Raw genomic sequence first — 23,468 nt, 5'->3', positions numbered from 1 at the left:
AATGCCTATAAAATCTTCTTATACTTACCAATCTAACAACTTGTGTCTTCAACCATATCTGGGAATCCCAAGACAATCTCTCCCACATGTCAACTTTTTAAATCTTCTCTAGGCATTTTATGGAAATCTTTGACTTGTATATGTTAAATTTCTTTGTTTCATCTTCTATAACAGTAATTGTAAGCAGAGGCTGTTTGTTCATTCCTGGCTTCCAGATTCAAAATAATCACACTCAGGTAACAGCACAGGCCACTCACATCCATCAATATGGCTCCCAGTGGCAATATATCCCACAGACATTAACATAGATTCAGGCTGTAGAATTGACCATGGTGGGAATGATGAATGGCCATCGGTGGGAACATAGGTCATGGACATCAACACAAATCCTGGCAGCAGTAGGATTATAGTCCTAGACATGGCCCTTTGTGGCATTTTGATGAGGTTTGCTTTAAATCTACAGAGTCCTTTGAGTAGAATGGCCATTGTTACTGTTAATCTTGTCTACCCACAAGCATGGGAGATCTTTCCATTTTCTGATATCTTCTCCAATTTCTTTCTTCAATGACCTGAAGTTTTTATCATACAAGTCTTTCACTTGCTTGGTTAGAGTTACTGAAAGATACTTTATATTATTTGTGATTATGGTGAAGGGCATTGCCACTCTAATTTTTTTCAACCTGTTTGTCATTTGTATATAGGAGGGCTACTGATTTTTTTAAGTTAATCTTGTATCTAGCCACTTCACTGAAGGTGTTAATCAGCTATAGGAGTTCCCTAGTAGAGTTTGTTGGGTTGTTTATGTGTACTATCATATTACATGCCAATAACAATACTTTTTCTTTCTTTCCAATTTGTACTTTGAAATTTGTACTTTCCCCTTTAACTGCTTCAGTTGTCTCATTGGTCTATCTAGAACTTCAAGTACTGTATTGAATCGATTTGGAGAGAGTGAATTTGCCTTGTTCCTGTTTTTAGTTTTTAGTGGAATTGATTTTAGTTTCTATTTGATTTGATATTAGCTATTGGTTTGCTGTATATTGCTTTTATTATGTTCAGATATGTCCGTTTTTTCCCTAATCTCTCAGAAAAGAGTGTTGGATTTTGTCGAAGTTTTTAGCCTTTAATGAGATGATCATGTGGGTTTTTTCTTTCAATGTGTTTATGTAGTGGATTAAGTTGACTGATTTTTGTATGTTGAACCATCCCTGCATCTCTGGAATGAAGTCTACTTGATCATAGTGTATGATCTCTTTGATAGTTCTTGGATTTGATTTGTAGTACTTTCCTGGGTATTTTTGTATCTTTATTCATAATAAAAATTGATGATTCTCTTTCTTTGTTAAATCTTCTTTGATTTGGTATATCAAGGTGACTGTGGCATCATAATATGTATTTAGCAACGTTCCTTCCATTTCTATTTTGTGAAAAAATTTGAGACATATCAGTACTAGTTCTTCTTTGAAAGTCTGAAAGAACTTTTTGCGCTAAAAGCACCTGGCCCTCACCCTTTTTGGTTGTGACATTTACAATGACTGCTTCTATTTTTTAGGGGTTATAAGTCTACTTAACTTGTTTATCTGATGCTGATTTAACTTTGGTGTTACCCTTAAAGAAAATCATTCTTTTTAGACATTAGAAATTCTGTCAAATGTCATTGAATAATATTATTCAATCTTACCTGGCGAGACTAAGCACTACACAGAATCATGAGTCCGTATTGTTATTTTGAGAACTGATTTTGCCATCAAAATGTGTTATTTGCTAGAACCACAGTCATAAGAGTTGTGTAAAGGGTAGCCTATGTTTGGTTTTTTTTTAATGCACTAGTGGCTATTTTGTTAGCAAGAATAATACACCATTGCTAACAGAGAGCCACAAACACACACCTTCAAGGTAAGAACAGAAGATTCCCTGCCTCCTAACCTCAGAGTTGTCCTAATGCCCTGTCCAACTTCCCGGACCTCCCCTGAACACATATCAGTGTCTTCTGCGCTTGCTTTAACTTGACTTCTTTAGAATCTTTTGAGTCTGGAAATAGAATCAGAAATAGATTGGCAACTAAATTTACAGTCCATAGCAAAGAATATGTATGCTATGGAATTCTCATTGCAGTAACTATGGCCACTCTAAAAAAAAATCTAAGAAATTAAAGATCAAAACTAACTTCATTTTAGATATACCATTATTGCCACGATTACACCATTAAGTCTAGAAAACAGGACAGTGGTTCAGGCGGTTTATTAGAGGAATGAGGTAGCATTATATCTGCTAACCCTTATCTTAGTCTGTTGTAGTTGTGATATATTTTGGGTCTGTAATATTTTTCAAAGTCACATGTGTGGATGACTGGATTGTTGGGGAGTAGGGTCGTGGATGCTTTAAGAGATGGTACCTGAAAATGGAGTGTTGATTCAACATTTAAGAGCACTTGTTACTCTTGCAAATGACTCAGGTTTGGTTCCCACCTTCCACATGGTGGCCCACACTATCTACATCTACTATTCTAGGTAACCTGAAGTCCTCTTCTGGACTTTGTGAGTGCTAGGCATTTTCCTGACACTCATAAATAACATGCGGACGAAACGCTCATACACAAATAAATAGTTTTTGAACAGAGAGAGAAATGGTACAGTTCTAGTTTTATGTCAACATAACACAAGCTAGACTCATTTGGGAAGATGGACCCTCAATTAAGAAAATGCCCCTACCAGATTGCCCTATGGATAAACTGGTGGTACATTTTCTTGAGTGCTGACTGGAATAGGAGGGCCCAGCTCACTGTGGGTGGTGCCACCCCTTGGCTGGTGGTCTTGAGTGTTATAAAAAAGCACACTGAGCAAGTCATAAGAAAGCAAGCCAGTTAGCAGCAGTCCTCCATGGCCTCTGCGTCAGTTTCTGCTTCCAAATTCCTGCCCTGACTTCCCTGGACTGCAAGCTGTAAATTAACCCTTTCTTCCCGGATTTGTTTTGTTTGTAATGTTTATCATAGCAATAGAAACCCTAGCTAAGACATAGCAGCTTGCCTAATGAGAGAAAGTTATGTCATTGAGGGTGTGTCCCTGAAGAGGGCACTGGAGAGTTGTTGACCCTTTCTGTCTCTCTTAGATTCCCAGCAACCATGACATGGTACACTATGCACTCCCATTGGGAATTGCTGCCTTGCCCCAAAACAATGAGTCAACAACTTGAACTAAAACTTCCAAATCTATCAGCTGAAATAAATGCTGCTTGTTTTAAGTTACCTCTAGTATTTTTGTCACTATGAAGGAAAGATAAGAAATATAGACTGCTACCAAAAAAAGTCATATAAGTATGCCACATAAACAACAGAAATGTGTTTTTCACAAATCTGGAGGGAGGTTGACAGTCTAAGATCAAGCTGTGTGAGTCTAGACTCTGAAGAGAGACTACATCCTTGTTCACAGATGGAGATGCCACACTGAGTCTTTTCCATATGGTGGAAAAAGCAAGGCAGTTCTCTGAGTTCTTTTATAAAAGTTATAATTACATTCATGGGGGTTCCACTCTCATGACCTAATTACCTCCTTAGCGTATCACCTACTATTACAATTAGGATTGTGCTAAGCTTATGAATGTTGGAAAGACACAGGTTAAACCACAGTATCCCAATTCTACTGAAAGACACTACAAGGGAAAAGAGAGAGGGTCACAAACTACTGTACAGAAACAAGAATAATATTATCAAAGTGTGGGTGTGGTGGATAGTGTTATTCTTGTCCTCAGAGAAGAATGTACACATTTCTCTCCCTTTTTATCTGGAAATACTGTGAGCCTCCAAAATGAGATTTGAACCTGGGAGATTTTAGTTGCTCAGGAATAAAAAAAGATTGTAAAATATGAAGAACTAGGCCATGTATGGATAGGAATATTATCAGTTTGAAGAAACTCTTAAATTTGGATAAGTTGACAAGAGGATATAGCTCAAAACCATGAAAGAAATGAATTTCAGATTCACAATCGGGTGTGGATTTAAGAAAAGTTTCCTAGGCCACTTTGCTATCATAAAAGAAAGAAGAAGAAGATAAAAAGGAGGAAGAAGACAAGGAGGATGCGGAGGATGGAGCAAAACTGGAAGTTCTACCTAGGACTCAGACCCAAACCTGTTCTTGTGACATGTCCACCATAGATGACCACTCAGATACAGACTTAAGCCAACTATTAGCCAGCCAGTGACTACACAAGGAGTTCAAAACCCTAGTGCAACCATGAGCCTTCCTTAGGGTGAGCGTGTAAGCTTGCACACACACACACTGAGAGAGAGAGAGAGAGAGAGAGAGAGAGAGAGAGAGAGAGAGAGAGAGAATCCTTGGTTGACATAACTCAGTTAACAAAAGCAGCCAGAAGCAGAACTACAGAAGCCAAAAAGCAAGATTATTACATTTAGAAACTTTCCAAGAACTATGAGCTTTATTGGATTAGGTTTTTGTTCTCATTTTGGCAGGTATTGCTTCCTATGTTCAAAGCTCCAAGGCCTGCATGGTACTTTCATCATGGAGTCAGTTGTGCCTTGGAGCCTCTTAAGGTCTGACAACCTGTTACACTGCTAACGTGTCACTTTGGTAAAGGCTCTAGGAACTGTTATTTCTCTCTGAGAAATGTAACTTCTTGCTGATTCATGGGATATTCATATTTTATTTGGTACTTTCTACTAATAAAACCTAAAAATTCCACAAGAGTAACTGCTTATTGCTGCTCATCTAAAATTTATAGCATTTTCCACGTGTGCCAATCATAATGGTTATATCAGCAGACAAAATTACACCATGGTAGTTGTAAGAATAAGTACATATTCCTTGTGAGCTTGATCGACAACCACATCCTAAATTAATTTCTCTTGTAAGTTAATTGCACAGTGCTAGCAAATGCACTATATGGAAGTTCTACGTTAGCTGTGGAAGATAAGTCATATCTCGGCACGCTAACAGCTGGGACATCATTGGGCAATTGTTGGTCAAAAGACACAATTTCAACTAGGCATAGTGGTATACTACTGCAATCCCATCACTTGGGAAGTCTAGGTAGAAGATCAAGAGATAAAGGTCTTCCTCAGCTACTAGAGTAACTTGGTTACTGGAATCTATGGTACTCAATGCCCCATCTGGAAAAAAGGCTCATTTTACTATGGGAATCCATGAGAAAAGCCAAGACTCCAAGATCAACTGGTGTTGAATTCTTACGTAAACTTTGTCACCATCTTTAAGCATCATCAGTTAGAATAGAGGCAACATACAATGTCATTCAGCATTTTGTCTCAAACATTGATTGCAGAATTTTCTACTAAATGACCTTAAAATTATGCCAATACGAAGGCTTTCAATGCCTGCTTCTGCTGTAAAACAGTTTTTTGTGGCTTCTTGTAAGTGACGAGCTGTTCATTCAGGCAAATCCCGTGTTTCAGACCAGGTTTTCTGTGTATCTCAGCACAGTATGTTAATGCCAGCCCTGTGAGAAGGACATGTGTGTTTATAGGGCCCACTCCAAAGTAAAGTCTCAAGCACAGAAAATAAACAGTGTTCTGAGTAACTGTTTATTTATCGTTGCTAACCTAGAATTCATTAAATGGCACTGACTGTCCTAAACTTTAACTTAGCCACAAATATTCTTCACATAGTGCCATGGTGCTGGAAAGACATGTGTACCACACATTTTTGCCTTGTCTGCCTTTCAGCATCTTAGAATTACAACTCAGCAGTGATTAAAAACAGCTTTTCAACTAAGATAAATCAGGTGAGTGTCTAGGATGATTCAGAGCATGAGGTTCTGGCAAGCAATTAGCTTTGTTTATGCCAAGGGCTTTATATCCCTACATTAATATGGCTTTAAAAGCCGATGCAAGCTACTGACATTTATTGATCCCAATATATTTTTTGGCTCCTTGGAAAAGCTCATGTGGAAATTTTCACAATGTGTATCGCCTCCTCAGACATCTCTTATTTGCCAGAACACACCAATTTCTATCCCAACAGGTCCCCTTAACGCTCCTGAAGTCATAATGATGAGCCTGCAGTGCTGGGGTATTGAAATTCCACTCCTTTAAACAGGCTTCACTCTCAGGATACTCAGTCATGCTTAGGTTCCTAAATTTCTCCACATTACTGAATGTTAGACCTTACTGTAATATTTCAAGTCTGCTATTTCAACATAAATTTAGAAACTTTGAATAGAATGTGATGTCTAGTCACTGAAGAGAATACTTGAAAAATCCAAAAATGAGTTCATATGCCATAACAGTAAAATTTGGGGTAAATTAGATCATAAAGACAAGTAGAGGATACTATCCAAGCATCCTGGGTAGACCAGAGCCAGGCAAGACAATGACAAATTTGAGCTTGGTTCAGTTCAACAAACATGGTGTATCCTCCAAACCAAGAAAACTCTCAGTGGCTGAAGGAAGATACTGGGAAGAAAGGACAGCTCTGATACAGCTATAAAGGTACCCAGGAAAAGAGGAAGCTATGTCTAGAGATCATATGGAAATATGTGTGGTGGCTATTCTTGGTGTCAACATGACTACATCTGGAATTAATTAAAGTACAAATAGTTGGGTATACCCGTGAGGAATTTTTCTTTAAAAATAATTTGAAATGGGGAGAATCCCCTGTTCAGAAAGGGGCAGGCCTTCCACGGGCATCAACAAAGCATGAAACATCAATTTGAGGCAAGACCAAGCTCCTCCCCCTGCATCAAGGCTTGGCGAAGCAACCCAGCATGGGGAACAGATTTCCAAAAGACAGCTTAAGCACCAGGGACAGGTCCTGATCCCACTGCTAAGAGTCCCTCTTACAGAAAGACCAAGCTACACAACTGTCACACATATCCAAAGGGCCTAGGTCAGTACCAGACAGGCTCCCTAGCTGTCAGTCCAGAGTCTGTGAGTGCCCACCAAGCTGTGCTCCCATGAGCCCAGGTCAGCTGTCTCCGTGGGTTCCCCGGTCATAACCTTGACTCTCCTGGTGTCTACAATCTCTACTCCATCTCTTCAGCAGGATTCCTGGAGCTTGGTCCAGTGCTTGCTTGTGAATATCTGCTTCTGCTTTCATTAGTTACTGGATGAAGGCTCTCTGATGACAATCAGGGTACTGACCAGTCTGATTACAGGAGAAGGCCAGTTCAAGTACCCACTCCACTAAGGCTAGCAGTCTTAGCTGGGGTCATCTTGTGGATTCCTAGAAGTTTTTCTGGCATGAGATTTCTTCTTAACTCAGAAATGTCCTTCCTATCAAGATATCTTTCATTACTCCCCTTCTCTGTCCCACCTCCAATCAGCCCAACCTGATCCCTTATGTTCTGATCTCCCCAAAGGGAGAGAAAATTGTGATTGAGATGTAAAATAAATGAAGAATTTATTTAATTTTTAAAAGGAGAAGTGAAATGGGGAAAACCACCTTTAAAATAGATATTTTGAGATGGGAAGATACACTTTTAATCTGGGCCACACCTTCTGTTGGCAGCCTATATAAAGGACATAGAAGAAGGGAACATTTTTCTCTTTGCTACTTGCCTTCACACCATTTGGCAAGTTCACTTGTGGCATTAGAGCCCACTTCTTTGGGATTCTAGCATATACTGAGGACCAGCTGAGAAATCTGGTTCTGAAAACTGAATGATTGCTGGATTCTTGGACTTTTGCAGATAGCCATTTTTGGACTAGCAGGACCACAAACTGTGAGCTATTCTAATAAGACGCACGTGTGTGTGTGTGTGTGTGTGTGTGTGTGTGTGTGTGTGTGTGTGTATGTTTGAACATATATATGCATATGTGAATATATTATATATATATATATTGAACAGATATTATATACTGTTCAGGGTGAGGTTGGGGCAGGAAGATGCACGAAGAGTTAGATGGAGGAAAGGGGAGAAATGGTGCAGGTACAGCACTCACACATAAAATTCTTTTTTAAAAAATGGAACTTCATAAGCCAGACTAGCTGTGGGGCCTTCCCCTTACATATATCAGTAACTTAACCTCTTTGGGTCTTAATTAATCAGTTACGTATACTAACTATGTATTTAAATGCTGTAATAATTTATCAAACTTTTAAAATTACTGAATATGCTAGCTCATGCAAAGTTCCTGGCTTCTACTCTTCATCCAAAAAAGAACTGCTAATGGTATTTCTAAAAGGATGTTATTAATAATCCTAAGGTAATTTTTAATTAATTTATGAAATAAATGATTCTTATTAAAGAATCAAATGAGACTACACACATACCCCTGAATATATTCCCTGCCATTATAAATACCTAATAAACAACTACTAGTAATGGCATAACAAATTAATACCTCTCATTATTTTTTAAAATCAGAGATTTCTAAACTACTGAGTCATCTCTCCAGCCCCAAACCAGAGATCTCTAACATTCTAGGATATTTGTGCTGAATTGTAATTGGATGTTTCTCTCCCAACCACCAACTCCCAAATAACCAACTCAGAGGCTGAATATTATGTATAAGTGGTTGGTCGATGCTCAGGCTTGTTATTAGCTAACTCTTACATTTAAATTAACCCATATTTCTATCTGGACATTGCCATGTGACTTGGTACCTTTTCTCAGTATGGCTTTTTCATCTTGTTTCTCTTCATTTGCCAGTGACCTCTGACTCTGCCCTTCCTCTTCCCAGAATTCTCCTAGTCTGGTTCTTGAGGTCAATCTCTTCCTGCCCAGCTATCAGTCAGTCAGCTTTTTGGTTTTTAGCAAAAGAGAGTACTACATGTTCATAGTGTACAAAAAGTTTGTTCCACAGCACTGAATAAACTCAAAACACTAATTTATCTCCATTTTTAAGTGTCCCTACTTTAAAATGTATCAAATATTTTGCTAAATACGGAGAATAAAAGTAGAAACTTTTTAGATCTAAACAGTCTTATTCATAATAAAAATTAATTGGAAACCTATTTTAAACCTCTATTGAGTTTGACCAGGTTTCAGGTTTAAACATAGATTCATTCTTTGAACGTTTACAGTCCTTCCTTCCTATTTGGTACAGATACCTCCCAAGGCTTCCTGAGTTCCATGAGGGTTATTCTTGGTTACCAATTTAACTACATCTGTAACTGACTAAAACCCAATTGGCTGAGTACATATGTGAAAGATTTTTTCTTAATTAAATCTTCCAAGTGGGAAGACCCACTTTTAATCCAGATCTTTTGCTGTGGAAAGAGATATCTTTAATTTGGACTACACCCTCTGGAAGCAATCTATATGAAAGAAGGAAGCTCAATCTCTCTTTCTCTCTCTCTCTCTCTCTCTCTCTCTCTCTCTCTCTCTCTCTCTCTCTCTCTCTCTCTCTCTCTCTCTCTCTCTCTCTCTCTCTCCCTCTCTTTCTCTTTCTGCCTACACTTTAGATGAAAAGTCCATTCCTTCACTGACATTAGAGCTACTTCTTCAGGATTTCAGTGAATACTGAAGACCAAGTAAGATATTCAACCTCATGAACTTAAAAACTACTAGATTCTTGAACTTTACATTGGTAGACAACCATTGCTAGACTAGACAGACCACAGCTTGTAAGCAACTCTAATAAGTCCCCTAGATAGATAGAAAGATAGATAGATAAATAGATAGATAGATAGATAGATAGATAGATAGATAGATAGATAGATAGATGGATGACAGACAAAGATTCATTTCACAAGTTCTGTTTCTCTAGGGAACCCTGACTAATATGTGAAATCTGTGCTACAGACACTGTGCAACTTGAAAACCTTCTGAACAGCTCACCAAATATTGATGACCATGTCCGTGTACTTTAATTGAAATTTCTAGTAAAAACCAGTCGATGTGCTTAATTAGGAAAAGCTTAAGTGGAAGCAGGTAAAATTTTTAATATTTGACCAGTTTCTTTAAAATGAAGGTTCAGCATTCTGGATTAATTTACACTTCTAGTATGGAATGAATAACCCAATAAAAACATACAGCAGCAACAGATACAGCCATTGCTTTGTGTTTATATGGGCTACAGAAATGATCTGCTTAGGTTTCATTTTATTCTCCAGTTTTTTTCTAATTTGTATTTTGAAATAATTGATATTTTGAAAAAATATTGAAAAATTGAAAATTTGATATTTTGAAAAACTGTGGATAGCTTTGACCTGTCTCTTATACAAGGTATCACACAGGTCCATTATTTTAATGATATTACACTGGTTGGAATAATTAAGCAGGAGGTAGCAACCACTCTGGACTTGTTTGTAACATATGTGTACATGAGCAGATGGGAAATAAATCTAGTCAAAATGTAAGAACCTTCTACCTCAGTGAAAATTTAAGGAGTCCAGCAACATGAGGCATGTGGACATATTCCATCTGCAGTGACAGCTAAGTTGTCACACCTGGCTCCTATGATCTTCAAGAGTAGAACCTAACACTTAGCAGCCTTATTTGGATTTTGGATGCAGCACGTTTTCCAGTTGGGTAAATTTTCATCTACCTATCAATCACATTTAGAGCAATTTTGACCCTACTTCAGCAGTGACTTTTGTTCATAAACTTGATATGATCTGGAATCAACTAAGATACCCAGCTCAACAGGTTTAAGACAATATTTCCTGCAAAGGTTAACTTCGGGGGAAAACCCTTTCTCGGAGGTCTGAAGGAAAAGCAGGGCTGGTTTTGCCTGGCTGCTGCCTGCCTTTGATCCTCACTAGTAAGTGCCTGTGGCCGACAGCCTCTTCACATCAAAAGTCAGCGTCTTTGGATTTCCAATGTAGACTGAAAACCAGTGGCTCTTCATAAAAGCTCTAGGCCTTCAGCACTATATTGGGTTGTTGAGGTAACCTGCCTCATGCACTGAGCAGCTACTGGCTTCTCAATCTCTCCATTGTACAGATAGCCACTATTGAACTTCCCACCCTAAATCAGACAAGCCAATAAGCCCCCTTTGTAATAATATACTACATTTACAATTATAATATATATTAGGTCTTTTCCTCTAGAGAACCCTAAAAAATATAGATGAATCAATCAAGTAAATTGTTGGCACCTTTATTTTAGGTGGGAGTATTACAGCATCCCATATACCACATGACTTGGAGAGTTCCTACTTTGGAGTGAGGCCTGGCACAGAAGATCTAGGCTGCTGGGCTCTAGCACTTGGGCCCAAGGTTCCAATAAACCTTAACGGTACTGTAGGTGTAGGTGTCAATAGCAGGAATATATACTGTTTTGAGCCTTTGGCAAATCCCCACAGGTAGGTTAAAGACAAAGCCTTTAGGATTTTGAAACAAGGCCCTGCTATTATCTGCAGATAATAATTCTTGGCCTGCTATATTGGGTCTTAGGGAAATATAATGCTTGACAATGGACCATCAAGTTACCATCTGACCTGATCTATCCATAAAGAGGTGGGTGTCATATGACCCAACAAGTCATAAACTTGGATTTCACAGCAGAAATGCATCATCAAATAACATTTGCTGCTATAAACAAAAAATCATCATCATATCAAAATACAGATTCTTCCCCTATCTTTTAGAACTATCATAGACCTTTATTTTACTTTAACATATGTGAATCACTTTGAGTTTGTGAAAGATTTAAAGTTTGTTTCTAGATTCACTTTTCTGCTTGTGTCTGTCCTTTTGTTTGAACACCTCATAGTGTTCAAACTGTACCGCCTCTGTCAGTTTGCCAAGGACCACCTGGTTGCATGTGTGGGGGTCTATATATGCATGGACCCAAGCTGGTCCTGAAGACTCAGGTAAGCTACATGAAGAAGTCACCAATACTTGGTACTACACAGCCTAATCTCTCTTGATGTTGCCATGTCCTTTGTTTAAGGTCAGTGGGAGGTTACAACAACCCAATCCAGAAAGAATACTAAAAGACCTAGACCCCTCAGAAGTGAATATATAAATCATCCCTTCATGTAAATAACAAGATCTGGTGATGATAGTAGAGGGACACGGAATGGGTAATCGAGGAAGGAAGTTATAGTTAGTCACCGGCTAAGTTCATGGGACCAGTTACAAAAACAAGGACTGTAATTTATATCAGTTTCTGTGCTGTTCTATTAAGAGTATGTTTGTAAAACCAGTGGTGGTGGCACACAGCACTTGGGAGGTAGAGGCAGTACAGCATAAAGAAACATCATTTCAAAAACCACAAGAAAAAAGAGTATGTTTGAATAAATATTCACATATATTAGACAGATATTTGATTTCTTTCCTCTATTTTTTTAACATGTAATATAATAACAACTGAGGTAACATATGTGTTAAATGTTACAAATATATATGATCATTTTTAAGTTATGGGATATTGAAAGATTAAACCTTCCTCAAGGAACTTTGCCATCTTTTCTAGAAAAAAACAGAACGTTTTCAGTTGTACATGGGCAGTTATAGCATGTTAACACAACTATGACTTGATATTGTTTTCATTTTGAAATGAAACATGACATAAGAAAATGTGATTGGGGTCAAGATGACATAGGATGGATTTGTGATGATTAACCTTGATTGTCAATTCGATTGGACCTAGGAGCCTCTAAGAGGCATGCCTCTGGGCAAGGCTCTGTGGGCATTTCCAGGAAGACTCTGCTCAAGAGTGGTTCTTACCTTCCATCAGCAGCTCAGATACAAAGAATTCCAGGTTAAAAACAAGTGCTCCTTGTTTGCCGACCTGCCTTTAAGTTTCTTCCACTTCTAATGCAGAAGTATCAGAGTGAAAACAGTGCCTTAACATCCCCTTCAGGTTCTGTACTCTAGGTGTGGTAGAAATTAGTAGTGTCTGCCTGCGTCTCATCCACATCCTTTCTTGTACCCTCATAGGGTGTAACTCTAAGGCACTGATAAGTACATTAAACTCTTCCTGCTGCACTTAAAGCTCCCTTCAATCCTGTGTTATACACTTGTGATGTAACATAGATTCATATCTACAGAACAGTATTCCTTTGTATGCTATTGTGTGGGCTCTTGAGCAGTAAAGTCAGTACTTTACGGGTGGGAACTGTAGGGGTTGTGTGTCGGCAGGCATGTGTGTCTGAGCAGGAAAAATGTGGAGGCCAGAGACTAGTCTTCAGGGGTTCTTCAGGGGTTCTTCAGGAGTCATGTACCTTATTTTGGAACAGGGTCTCTCACTTAGCCTAGAGATCACTGATAAGGCTAGTCTGGTTGCAAGTGAGCCCCGAGGAACCACCAGTCCCTGGTTCCCTTATCCTGGTGGGCACTAGCAGACTATGATTTTTTTTAAAAAAAATCTGGACTGTGTAGATCAACTCAGGTCCTTGTGTATGCAAGGAAAGCACTTTAAAAACTAAGCCATCTCTCCAGCCTGAGAGTTAGAACCTTGTACACTAAATTGCATAATTCTACTGACTGTAAACCATTTGAGACCTCAAAGTGCAGATTAGGGTGGCTTTACAGTGGCACACAGGCATGACATTTCATTGGCAACACACCGTCTTTCTCCGGGGTTACTCAGTAGTTTTTAACAAAGTTATATTGACATTTTTGTAGTGAAACCTAAGACCAAATGAAGCTTTCTTGATGTGGGGTGTATTTCTAGAGGCTTGAGGTTTCTCTATAAACTCCAAGTCCATGTGTGGTTCATAGAAAATGTTGGTATGATTCAATCAGCTTTAGAAAACCTAGATAGAATTTCAAGCAATTAGGAACAAGAGAATAAACGTGCTTTGTTTACTTTAGACCAGCTCTGTGGGTTTTGAATTTAGAACTGAACAATTGGGGTTTGAGTTCCATTCACAGGAAAAACATGATTTTCTGATGGAAAGAGGGGGGAAAACCCTTGAAGAAAACAATTTTACTTTGGAAAAATACAAAAATGGTTCATACATGGACTCTAGGACCCAAATTCACTGGCCTAGAAGTCATCTGAGAAGAATCTGGAGAAACTATGAGCATGGTATCTAGGACCGGTTGTCACTCTCTTGTGAAGAGAACTATCAGAATATTGAGATCCATAGAAGCAGTCTTTGTGGGGAAGAAAATCTTAACCTCCATCATACATTTTTGGGCTGAATTCAAATTTGATTTTTTAAAACAAACTCAGAATGTCTTACGAACGTCAGCAGTTGGTGATCAGAGCATTGTCGAAACTCGGGTGCGCACATTCCTAGTATAGCGTTCCTGTGAGGCAGGTGACAGAATCAGTCTTCTGTCCCTTCGAAAGCAGCAAGTCTGCAATGAGCTGTTAAGGGCTGAACCTTAACACTGAATAGAGTGCTATTCAGCAGTGTGAGGCCCAGCGTCTACCTTCCCTCGGACATCTTTGACTACCATGAGCTGAGCTGATTCACATGGATGAAGAGACTCTGATGGTTCCAGCTTGAGCTTACAGTTCTCCTTCCTGGCATTTCATTAATTTTGATTGGAATATTTCACGGAAGAAGTAAATCTCAAAGAAGTACAAGTTTTAAAAGAACTGTTAACTGGTAGATTAAAAGGAAAAACATTGCACCCCTACTAAGAGTATGGAAAAGAGGTGAGGCTGTGAGTGCTGGTGGATACAGCAAAGGAGGTGGTTAAACACCAGACTGGGGAAGGACAAAGAGGATGATGCAGAAATAATATTTCGATCGTGGCTCATGTATAGACTTGCCTATCCTCCCGCTCCTAGAGAAACAGATTTTTAAGCTTAGGATACAAATATGTGTAAAACTTCAAAAACAGATTACTAAATCTCAAATTTTGAAATAAGTCCTACTACCTAAATTACAGCCAGATTCCTCTCTTACAAGAGACAGAGTGAAAAACACAACATTTCTAAAGATGAGTTTTAGATTAGCAAGGGCACAGTTCCACAGGATGCATTTGGAGCCAACCCAGCTGCGTCCTACAGCCAGCAAGGGCATCTGGTTTTCAAATACAACTGGACTGAGTTAAAGGTTGAGGTGGAAGCCATACAAATCCTGACAGCAGGTGAAACTTTGTGAAGTCAGATAATTCGAGTTGCTCTTTAAGATGCCCCAGCCCTGTTTGGAGGGGAAGCCAAGGACCTGAAAGGCTGCTCTCCATTTGGGATTCTTTGAGTACATTTCTGTGCAAACACTCAGGGAAACAAAATGTCATGTTTCCTGGATCTTAGGTTAACTTGAATGTTACCTTCAGAAAAGTTCCAGACTTGACTCACATCTATTAAAAGGGTTGGGAAAATGTTCACAAACCTTTTTCAAACTGATTGATTCGTAAGTAAATTGAGGAAGAAGTCTGTTGTGCTTTGTTTTTAGTTTAAAATGTCGCTCTAAGTCCATGAATTCTCTGTGTTAATTCAACTAGCAGGGGTGAAAAGCTCACAGCACCCAAGAAGTAGATTCCAAATAGAGAGGAACTACAGTAAAAGGTAGACAGAATTGTTCAAAAATTCTCCTCTTGAATAATTGAAACTCATGAAAAGGGAACAAAATTCCAGAAAAGAAACTTACAAAGTTTCCTAGGTTATAAAGAACAACAGAAGCCCCAGCCTGCCCTCTACACCTTAACAATTGTTTTCCTGAGGGATTTTTAGTTTCAGTCACTTACTCAGTGTAATCATCTGAATCCAGCACAATACATAGAATTCAGAAATACTATAGCATCTATCACTGGGAACAAAAGACTTAGGGATTGATTCAATACATTTCACTCAGTACATTTTGTCCTTAAGTAAAGAATAAACTCTAATGAAAATTATAAATTTACCAAAGAAGAGTGACAATATTTTCTATATTCTTTTTATGCCTAAAATATCCAAGAAAGTGTGTTACCAAGAAAATACACTCTAAATTTCTCAGAAAAAAAAAGTAAAATAAAACTATGTAGCGTGGGCTGGTCTTGAACTTCCAGTGAACCTGCTTCAGCCTCCAGAATGCAGGGATTATGGGATTATAGATGTGTGTCACCATGCCTGCAACTTTCTCTCCCAACCCCATTCGTCCTCTTCTGCTCCTCCATACTTGAAGTGTGGGGGTTGAATGCTACGCATGCTCAGTAGGCACTCTACCAGCAAGCTTTCTCCCCAGCCTCTATCCTTCTTTACCACTACCGTTCAAAGATGTGAAGCCCCAGTCTTCATGAAAAATATTCCTGAGACTGCAGCTTCTTACCTGGAAAGACTACACCTCAAAAGAACAACCAAAAAAAAGGTACACTACATGAAAAGCATAATTAACCTCAGGACCCTGGAAAACAGCAAAGCCCATCCCTCCGCCCCCGGGGTACATATGTACATGTAAACAGTGTCTACAGAAATGCCCACTATTGCTTTCTCCTGGATATTAGCAGCCTCCAAACCACTCCCTGTACAGTGACCGCTCCTACAGAAATCAGCTAACCCTGCCTCCTTGTCCAGCTGTATGCATGCAACAGATATTGAGTTTCTGGGGCGCTGGTCTTTCCCCGTCAGAGAGCCCAGTCCACCTGATTTCAGCTTCTTTCTGTGTCTTTGTGTCCATGTGTTTGTCTTTCCTTCATTCCCTCGCCCCCCCTCAGTCAAGTCCATCCCTGAGGCCACGCAAGGACCAGGCAGCACACCATAAATTCCCTTGTTCTATATGTGATTGTAGGCTTTGCCATTTTCTTAAGAGCCTGAGGCTTTGGGGTCCTTGATCCAGCTGTGTCGATGTCAACAACAACAACAATAAACAACAACACACATACACACACACACACTGAGGGCTCCGGAATCCTGCACCATATAGTGTGTATTTTACCTTGAGTAAATGAGATATATCTCTAACTTAGTCTAACTGTAATACTTCAGTGCTAGAGATTTAAATATACTGGATGAAAACTCATTTGTGTTTTGTCTTTTAAATGACTTATAATGTCCTTAGATTTCCTTCTTGTACTACCAAAATAAGCAGATATACCAAATTATTTTTACATTATGTTAATTCCAGGAAGTGGTTATTTTGTTCTAGAAAGATTTCTAGATATTTTCTTAGAATTGCTTCTAAACAAGTTTCCTAAGTAGAAGCTTATTTTGTATATTTTAAAGTTGGTTGAATTCTAAAGTGGAAAAGCACTAGATGTAACCCTTTCATTAAAAAACAAAATACCTATGGGGTAAATGATGTCTTTAAATGTGAAAACATGAATAATTGCAAATCCTTCTAGATGAAGCTTGCAGCAATGTTATCAAGAACTCGGAGAGCATGGTTTTAGTTTCTCCTCCCAGCACCAGTGAGAGCCTATGCTTAGTGGCAAACTACCTTTTCATTTTCTCCCATTAGCCCCACTTACCATCCAGTTTTGCTTTTATCACACTTTCACTACGGCTATTAACATGAAATATTTCTTTCATGAACAGCAAAATTCATTGTTTTAAACAGCAATATATGAAAAGGAAAGTCTTATCGTTTCCTCATGCTTTTTGCTTTCCCTGTAGATTTAGTCAGTATCAGTTACTTTCTTGTGCCTATAACAAAACACTGGACGAAATCAACTTAAGAAAAGAAGGGTTTACTTTTGCTCAAAGTTTGAGGGGGCAGGGAAAGGTGTGGTGGCAGGCCAGCAGAGCAGTTGATCACATGGATCTGCAGTTGGGGAGTGAAGGCACACGAGTGCTGATACTCACCTGGATTTCTCCTTCCTTCCTCTTTCTTCATCATCGCGGATCACAACTCATGAGTTGATGACATCCACATTCAGGGTGGATCTTACCCACTCAGTACTTGCTGATGAAAGCAGACCCTTGCTGATATACCTAAAGGTGCACCACTAATGTTCTAGGTGTTTCTTAACCCAATCATATTCATGATGAAGAATTACCATCATACTATCTGGAAAATAAGATTAGCAAATGAAACGGGGATCTTGGACGATATCTAACCTAACTACTGGTGTCTTTGTTGGCTTTTGTCTCAGGTAACCCTATATTTGTTTTATAAAATATAAAAAAAAATATATGTATATTCTCAACTCACAAACAAAGTCTTCAAGATCTGAGCAAAGCCTTTCCCACCAAAGTCCAATCCTTCCACAGCTGTCACTATTGCTCAGGCTCCATTCAGAACTGATCATCAACCACAGGTGAATCTGAACACTATTCTGAGCTTCAAAATCCAAACTGGCCACTGAAGGCCAGGCTCCTCTTAAATAGATGTTCTAAGACATAGCAACCGGCCCATTCTTTGGAGGTGATGCCCTTCATGATCTGTTTTACCTGACCATAAAACATATGACTGAGGCAGCTCTACATCTCTTTACAATCTACCTTCTCTGACATATCTTCTCTTCTCAGGCGAGTATTGTCACTTCCCTCTCTCCAGGTCCAATTAGCATGTCACCAAAATAACAAACGACATTCAGCAGAATGTTAAACTGATCAAGGTCCTTGCTATGTTAAGACAGCCCTAAAGGCAATTTCTTTTCTATATAAAAATGATAAAAACTGCTCTCAATCATTTTTACTTGTGGAGGTTAAAAGTTATTGGCTGCATTTGAAATGCCAGAAGCTCTAATATGTTTCAATAAAGACGCCATACCTTGTTGTATAATCCTCACTGGCAGCTTGACTGGATTTTGATTCACCTAGGAGACACACCTCTGAGTGTGTTTAAGGAGGTTTAACTGAGGATGAGAGCCCCACCCTATTGTGGGTGGCAGTGTTTGATGGGTTAACCACCTGAACTGAATAAAAGGGAGAAAAGGAGGCCTGATTAGTAGCAGCATTGTTTAAGACCTGTAAACATGAGAGGAGTCCTAGCCACAGGCCCCTCCTGCTGCAAACACCCCAGGGCTTCTCCCCTGTAACAAATGTACATCTTTTTTAAGTGCATGTATCTATTTTGGAGGGGAAACTAGGTAAAAACCAGGGGTCTAGCTCAGGTCCTAAGGCCTGGAAGCAGGTGCCTTTGTGCACTGAGCTGTCTCCCTGGCCAGACTGTACCTGTAAAACATAAAGCAAAGCCAGTATTCCCTTTCCATGTGTTAGTTTTTGTCAGAAATTTGAAAGCAACAGTGAAAAAAGTAAGACACTAACTTGCAACTTGCATAACAGGCACAATTAGCCTCCCACATGTTAAATTTAGCATAATAATACAGTTAGTGTCTACACAAACCACCAACTTTCACAAAGTCTCAACAGGTGACCTGAACAGGGAACTGTCACCTCTGTGTTTGTTACACTTTTGAGAATACTAATCTTCCAAAGTCCTCTGAGGATGCCAACAGTTTCTGACTTACCAACTGGGCCCGGAGATGGGAGACACCTTATCCATTTTAGTGTCTTCTACTTGGCCATCTATAACACAATGGCCCTTATACCATAAACCATGAGATGGAACTTTGTGTCTCAAAAATTCTGATCAGTACTCTTTTTCCAATGTACACTATTACCCTGGGAGACAAATGGCACCCTTGTCTTGGAACCCTTTGAAATTTCAATCTAATGGAATTTCCCTCTGGTTTCCAATCACAACCTCTGTGAATGACATTAGAACTGAGAGGACCCAAGCTACCATTTGAGATTCATAACCCGAGTAGCACCGATATATGGTTCCCTACACTGTTAGCCTTAAGCCCAGTTCTAGAACCTGTATGATTCTTCCTAGTCTTTCCTGTCCAGAGTGGAGCATGCTGCTAGTGTGCATGCCTTAAAATCCAAAAGTATCCAAGAGGAAGTTGGCTATATCAATGTGTTTAGAGTTTGGACTGGCATATTGAGGTGCATGCATAGAAGTTTTGAGGCCCCCATATGAAAAAGGAGGGTAGCTCCAAGTCAGGGTTTTCATTTGTATATTTACCTCAAGTATTGTAAAGTAAGGGGTAGACCTATCCATGGAATCGTTGGAGAAAACAAAAGAAAAAATGTGTCGCAGACCCTTGTGTTGAAACCACAATGAGCTTGCTGGTTTTGTTTGGGGTTTTACTTTTGTGTTTTTCTAAAAGACATAGACTTCCTTCAGGTAACTTAACCTTGGTCTCAGAATGTGTTTAATCTAGAGATTAAATGGAAGATCATAATTTCCCATTATAATAGCTACTATCAGTTTCTCCTTATGGGCTCTGGCTTTGGGGGGTTTCTTTGTCCAGGTTTACAAAAGATACCCTGACAGACTACCAATATACACTGCTCATCCAAAACACATGATACTTATTAGCTGTTACACTTTGGGATCCCTGCATTTCTCTCCATGTTATTAATTATATACAGCTTTCTTCCATCAGTTAAATGTTGCCACATGACCTAAATGGAGTCCAGACTCTTTAGGAACTGATACTAATAGGATAATATCAGCACTAGTTTGATGACAGTATCTTTCATTGTTGAACCTGGCATAACAGAATACACACTTCTCAACCCTTCCTTTACAGATATTGTTTTGGTCCCAAGAAAGCAAGCAAAGTGTCTTTCCTGAAAGGAGAGGGTTTGTTGGTTATGCTTGATGGTTTTCTGTTAATCTGACACAAACTAAAGTCACCTGGGAGTGGGAAAACCTAATTTAGAAAATGTCTCCATAAGATATAGCTGCATGCAATGCTGTAAAGCATTTTTTTAGTGATTGATGTGGGAGGACCCAGCCCATTGTGGATGGGGTCATCATGAACTGGTGGTCCTGAGTTCCATAAGAAAGCAGGCTGAGCAATCATAAGGAGTAAGTCCGTAAGAAGCATTCCTCCATGGCCTCTGCATCAGCTCCTGCCTCCAGGTTGCTGCCCTGCTTGAGTTCTTGTCCTGAGTTCCTTTGATGATGAACAGTGATGTGAAAGTGTAAACCAAATAAGCCCTTTCTTCCCCAAGTAGCTTTGGCCATGGTGTTTTAGCATAGTAACCCTAACTAGGACACTAGATTTTAGAGTGTATTCAAAAATTTTCTGTCTCATGCTCTAGAACTGGCCAGGGCTGGTAATGGAATCCAGAGAGAGTCCTTAGCTCAGATAAAGAGCTGCATGGGCCCTGGCCTTGTCTTTGACTTTGGATAGTCTCTAGTTCAAGAGCTTTCATGTAGATCCAACAGGTGCCCGTAGGAACTCCAGAAGCTGCACCTGTGGGGATGCCCTGGACTCCCGTGGGTAGGTCTCTCAGGGGAGTGGCTAGGCAGTCAATTCAGTCCCACTGACAAGCCAAAATTTTCACCATCATTTTGCTAAAATGGTATTGTTGATACACTTATTGGGAATTACTCTCACTCATCAGACACAGAAGTTCAGAGTTCTGAGACACTAACGGTTACCCTTGGATTTAAGTACTATGTGTGAGCCCATTGCCTCTTTCACATGCTGTATTTAAATTCAACAATAGTAATGTATACATACATCAATAGTTTCTTTTTGCTGAAGGATATAGGCCCATTGTATAAATGGAACAATTTGTTCATCAAGGATGTGCATTTGAATGGTTCCTAATTATTAGCTATAAACAGAAAATTCATTCCCATGGAATAAATAATAGCAAGAGTAAAGCTTTGAGGTGATCAGGAATACTTTACCTTTCTAATGACCTGCAAAACTTTTCCAAGATTGATATAAATTTTGCCTTCCCGCCAATATTCCATAAATTCCAGTAGCTCAATATCCTTGCCAATAATCATTATTACTGGAATCCAAATTTAACCCTTTTGTATAACAGAACTTGGCTTAGAGTGCCATATAAGTAGTTACTATATTGGTATGATTTTGATACATGTGATTTCCAGTTGAATTCAATTATCTCATTTGTTTGCTGAATTAAAATCAAGCATCTATGCTTTGCAAAGTGTCTTAAGTTTTGAATCCATTTTTATTAGTAGTATGTATATTATGACTACAGTTATGGCTGGATTCATATGTTATGAATATTGTCTCCCCTCCTGTGGTGGGTTTTTCTTTTTCTCAGTACTATCTACTAGTTTCTGTCAGTGCCCCCCCCAAAAAAAAAGTTTGTGAAGGGTATTTAGGGTCTATTTTTTTTCTCTTATTCATCTCTCTTAGATTTTGACACCAGGATTACACTGGTCTTAGAACATAATTTTGGAGACCTTCCATTCTGTTTTCTAAAAAGTATGTGTAGAGCTTTGATTACTTATTACTTTCTATATGACGTCAAAGACGTCAATGACTACTAAAAATATTACTATGAATTAAATTTCTTAATGGATGCAACTAAAAATTGTTGTTAAATAAGTCACACATCAAAATCTAAGTTAAAAATTGGGGGTTTGTGACTTTTATATATGTGATTTTAGGTCACAGAACTAGAAAATTAATCCTGAGAGGGGAAGAAATCCTAAGGAATATGGGAACTAGAAAGTATAGCAGGGGCTGGAGGATAGTCCAATCAGTAGAATAACTGGCCAGCAAGGAGGAGGCTCTCAATTTGACCCATGTGCTGGTCTAAGGGAGATATCCCGTGTTCTCAGGTATCTAGGGATGTGGTCCCTAGTTGGTAACACTGTTGGGTAGGATTAGGAGGTAGCACTGCTGGAGGGAGTATATCAGGGACAGACTTTGAGGCCATTTTGACAATGCAGTGTTTAGTCATCTTCATAAAAATGTTTGATGAGCTGAAATCAACATATGCAGAGTGTCTGCAAATGTCACATATTTATTAACACTCTAATGCTGAAATTGAGGAGCCGAGGTTTGAGTGATGAGTAAAGGCTAAAGACAAAACACACACAAGCTCCCCCATGTGGTTTCTGACAAGGCACCACAGGAATCGATCACTGCGCATCACATGGGTTTTGTCTCAAACCCGCATGGCTTTGCCGTCTCTTAGCAGGAGTCTGAACTACTTTAGCCCCTTTACCTTCCTAGCTGTTTTTCAGTCCTCCATCCTCAGCATCAGGCTTCAGCTCATGTCAACGATAAAGCAGACATCGTTCCTGAGTGTGCACCTTCCCAGCCCTCCAGTGAGTTCTTCCGCTCCATCTTGTTTCATTTTTATAACGGAACAAATAACTAAAACAAACTACTACCATTGAACACTATTCCATTTTTCTCAAAAGCTTTAAAATCCACTGCCTTACCTATTAAAACCACTGTTTAGAAGAATTTGGGAAGCAAGACATTCTGATGTTAGTGCAGATAAAATAAATGAGCCAACATTTGATATAGATAATATGCAGCTGAAGTCTAAACAGTGTATCTATTGCATTAATTAGCCTTTTGTGATTTATGGTGGTTCCCTTCTTTTCTCTGAGATGAGTTACACATTCACTTGGCTTTTCTTGGGTATTGACTTTTGCTTTGTCAGTGAACTCAAGGAAGATGAGAACAATGAGATCTCTCTTTAATTTGCTTAGGTCAGGGTAACACTAAAACTGCATTCAATTCCTAGTTGGTATTTACAACAATAACTAGGCTTACTGAGGTTAGAAAGCAGGTGTCAGTTTGTATATTCATAATTCATACCCAATTAAAGAAAGAAAAGTAGCTATATCAAAAACCGAAATTACCCTGAGAACAATACACAAAACTTACTAAAGACTCCATGTTCATCATGGATGTAATCTAAGTGCCCAGCTGCAAAGATCTACTTTAATAACCAAGATCAATGACTCTTCAGGCTGCCACTCT

Source organism: Myodes glareolus, chromosome 16, assembly GCF_982192425.1.
Source record: "Myodes glareolus chromosome 16, mMyoGla1.1, whole genome shotgun sequence".
Classification (NCBI taxonomy): domain Eukaryota; kingdom Metazoa; phylum Chordata; class Mammalia; order Rodentia; family Cricetidae; genus Myodes; species Myodes glareolus.
This window is presented reverse-complemented; position numbering follows the sequence as displayed.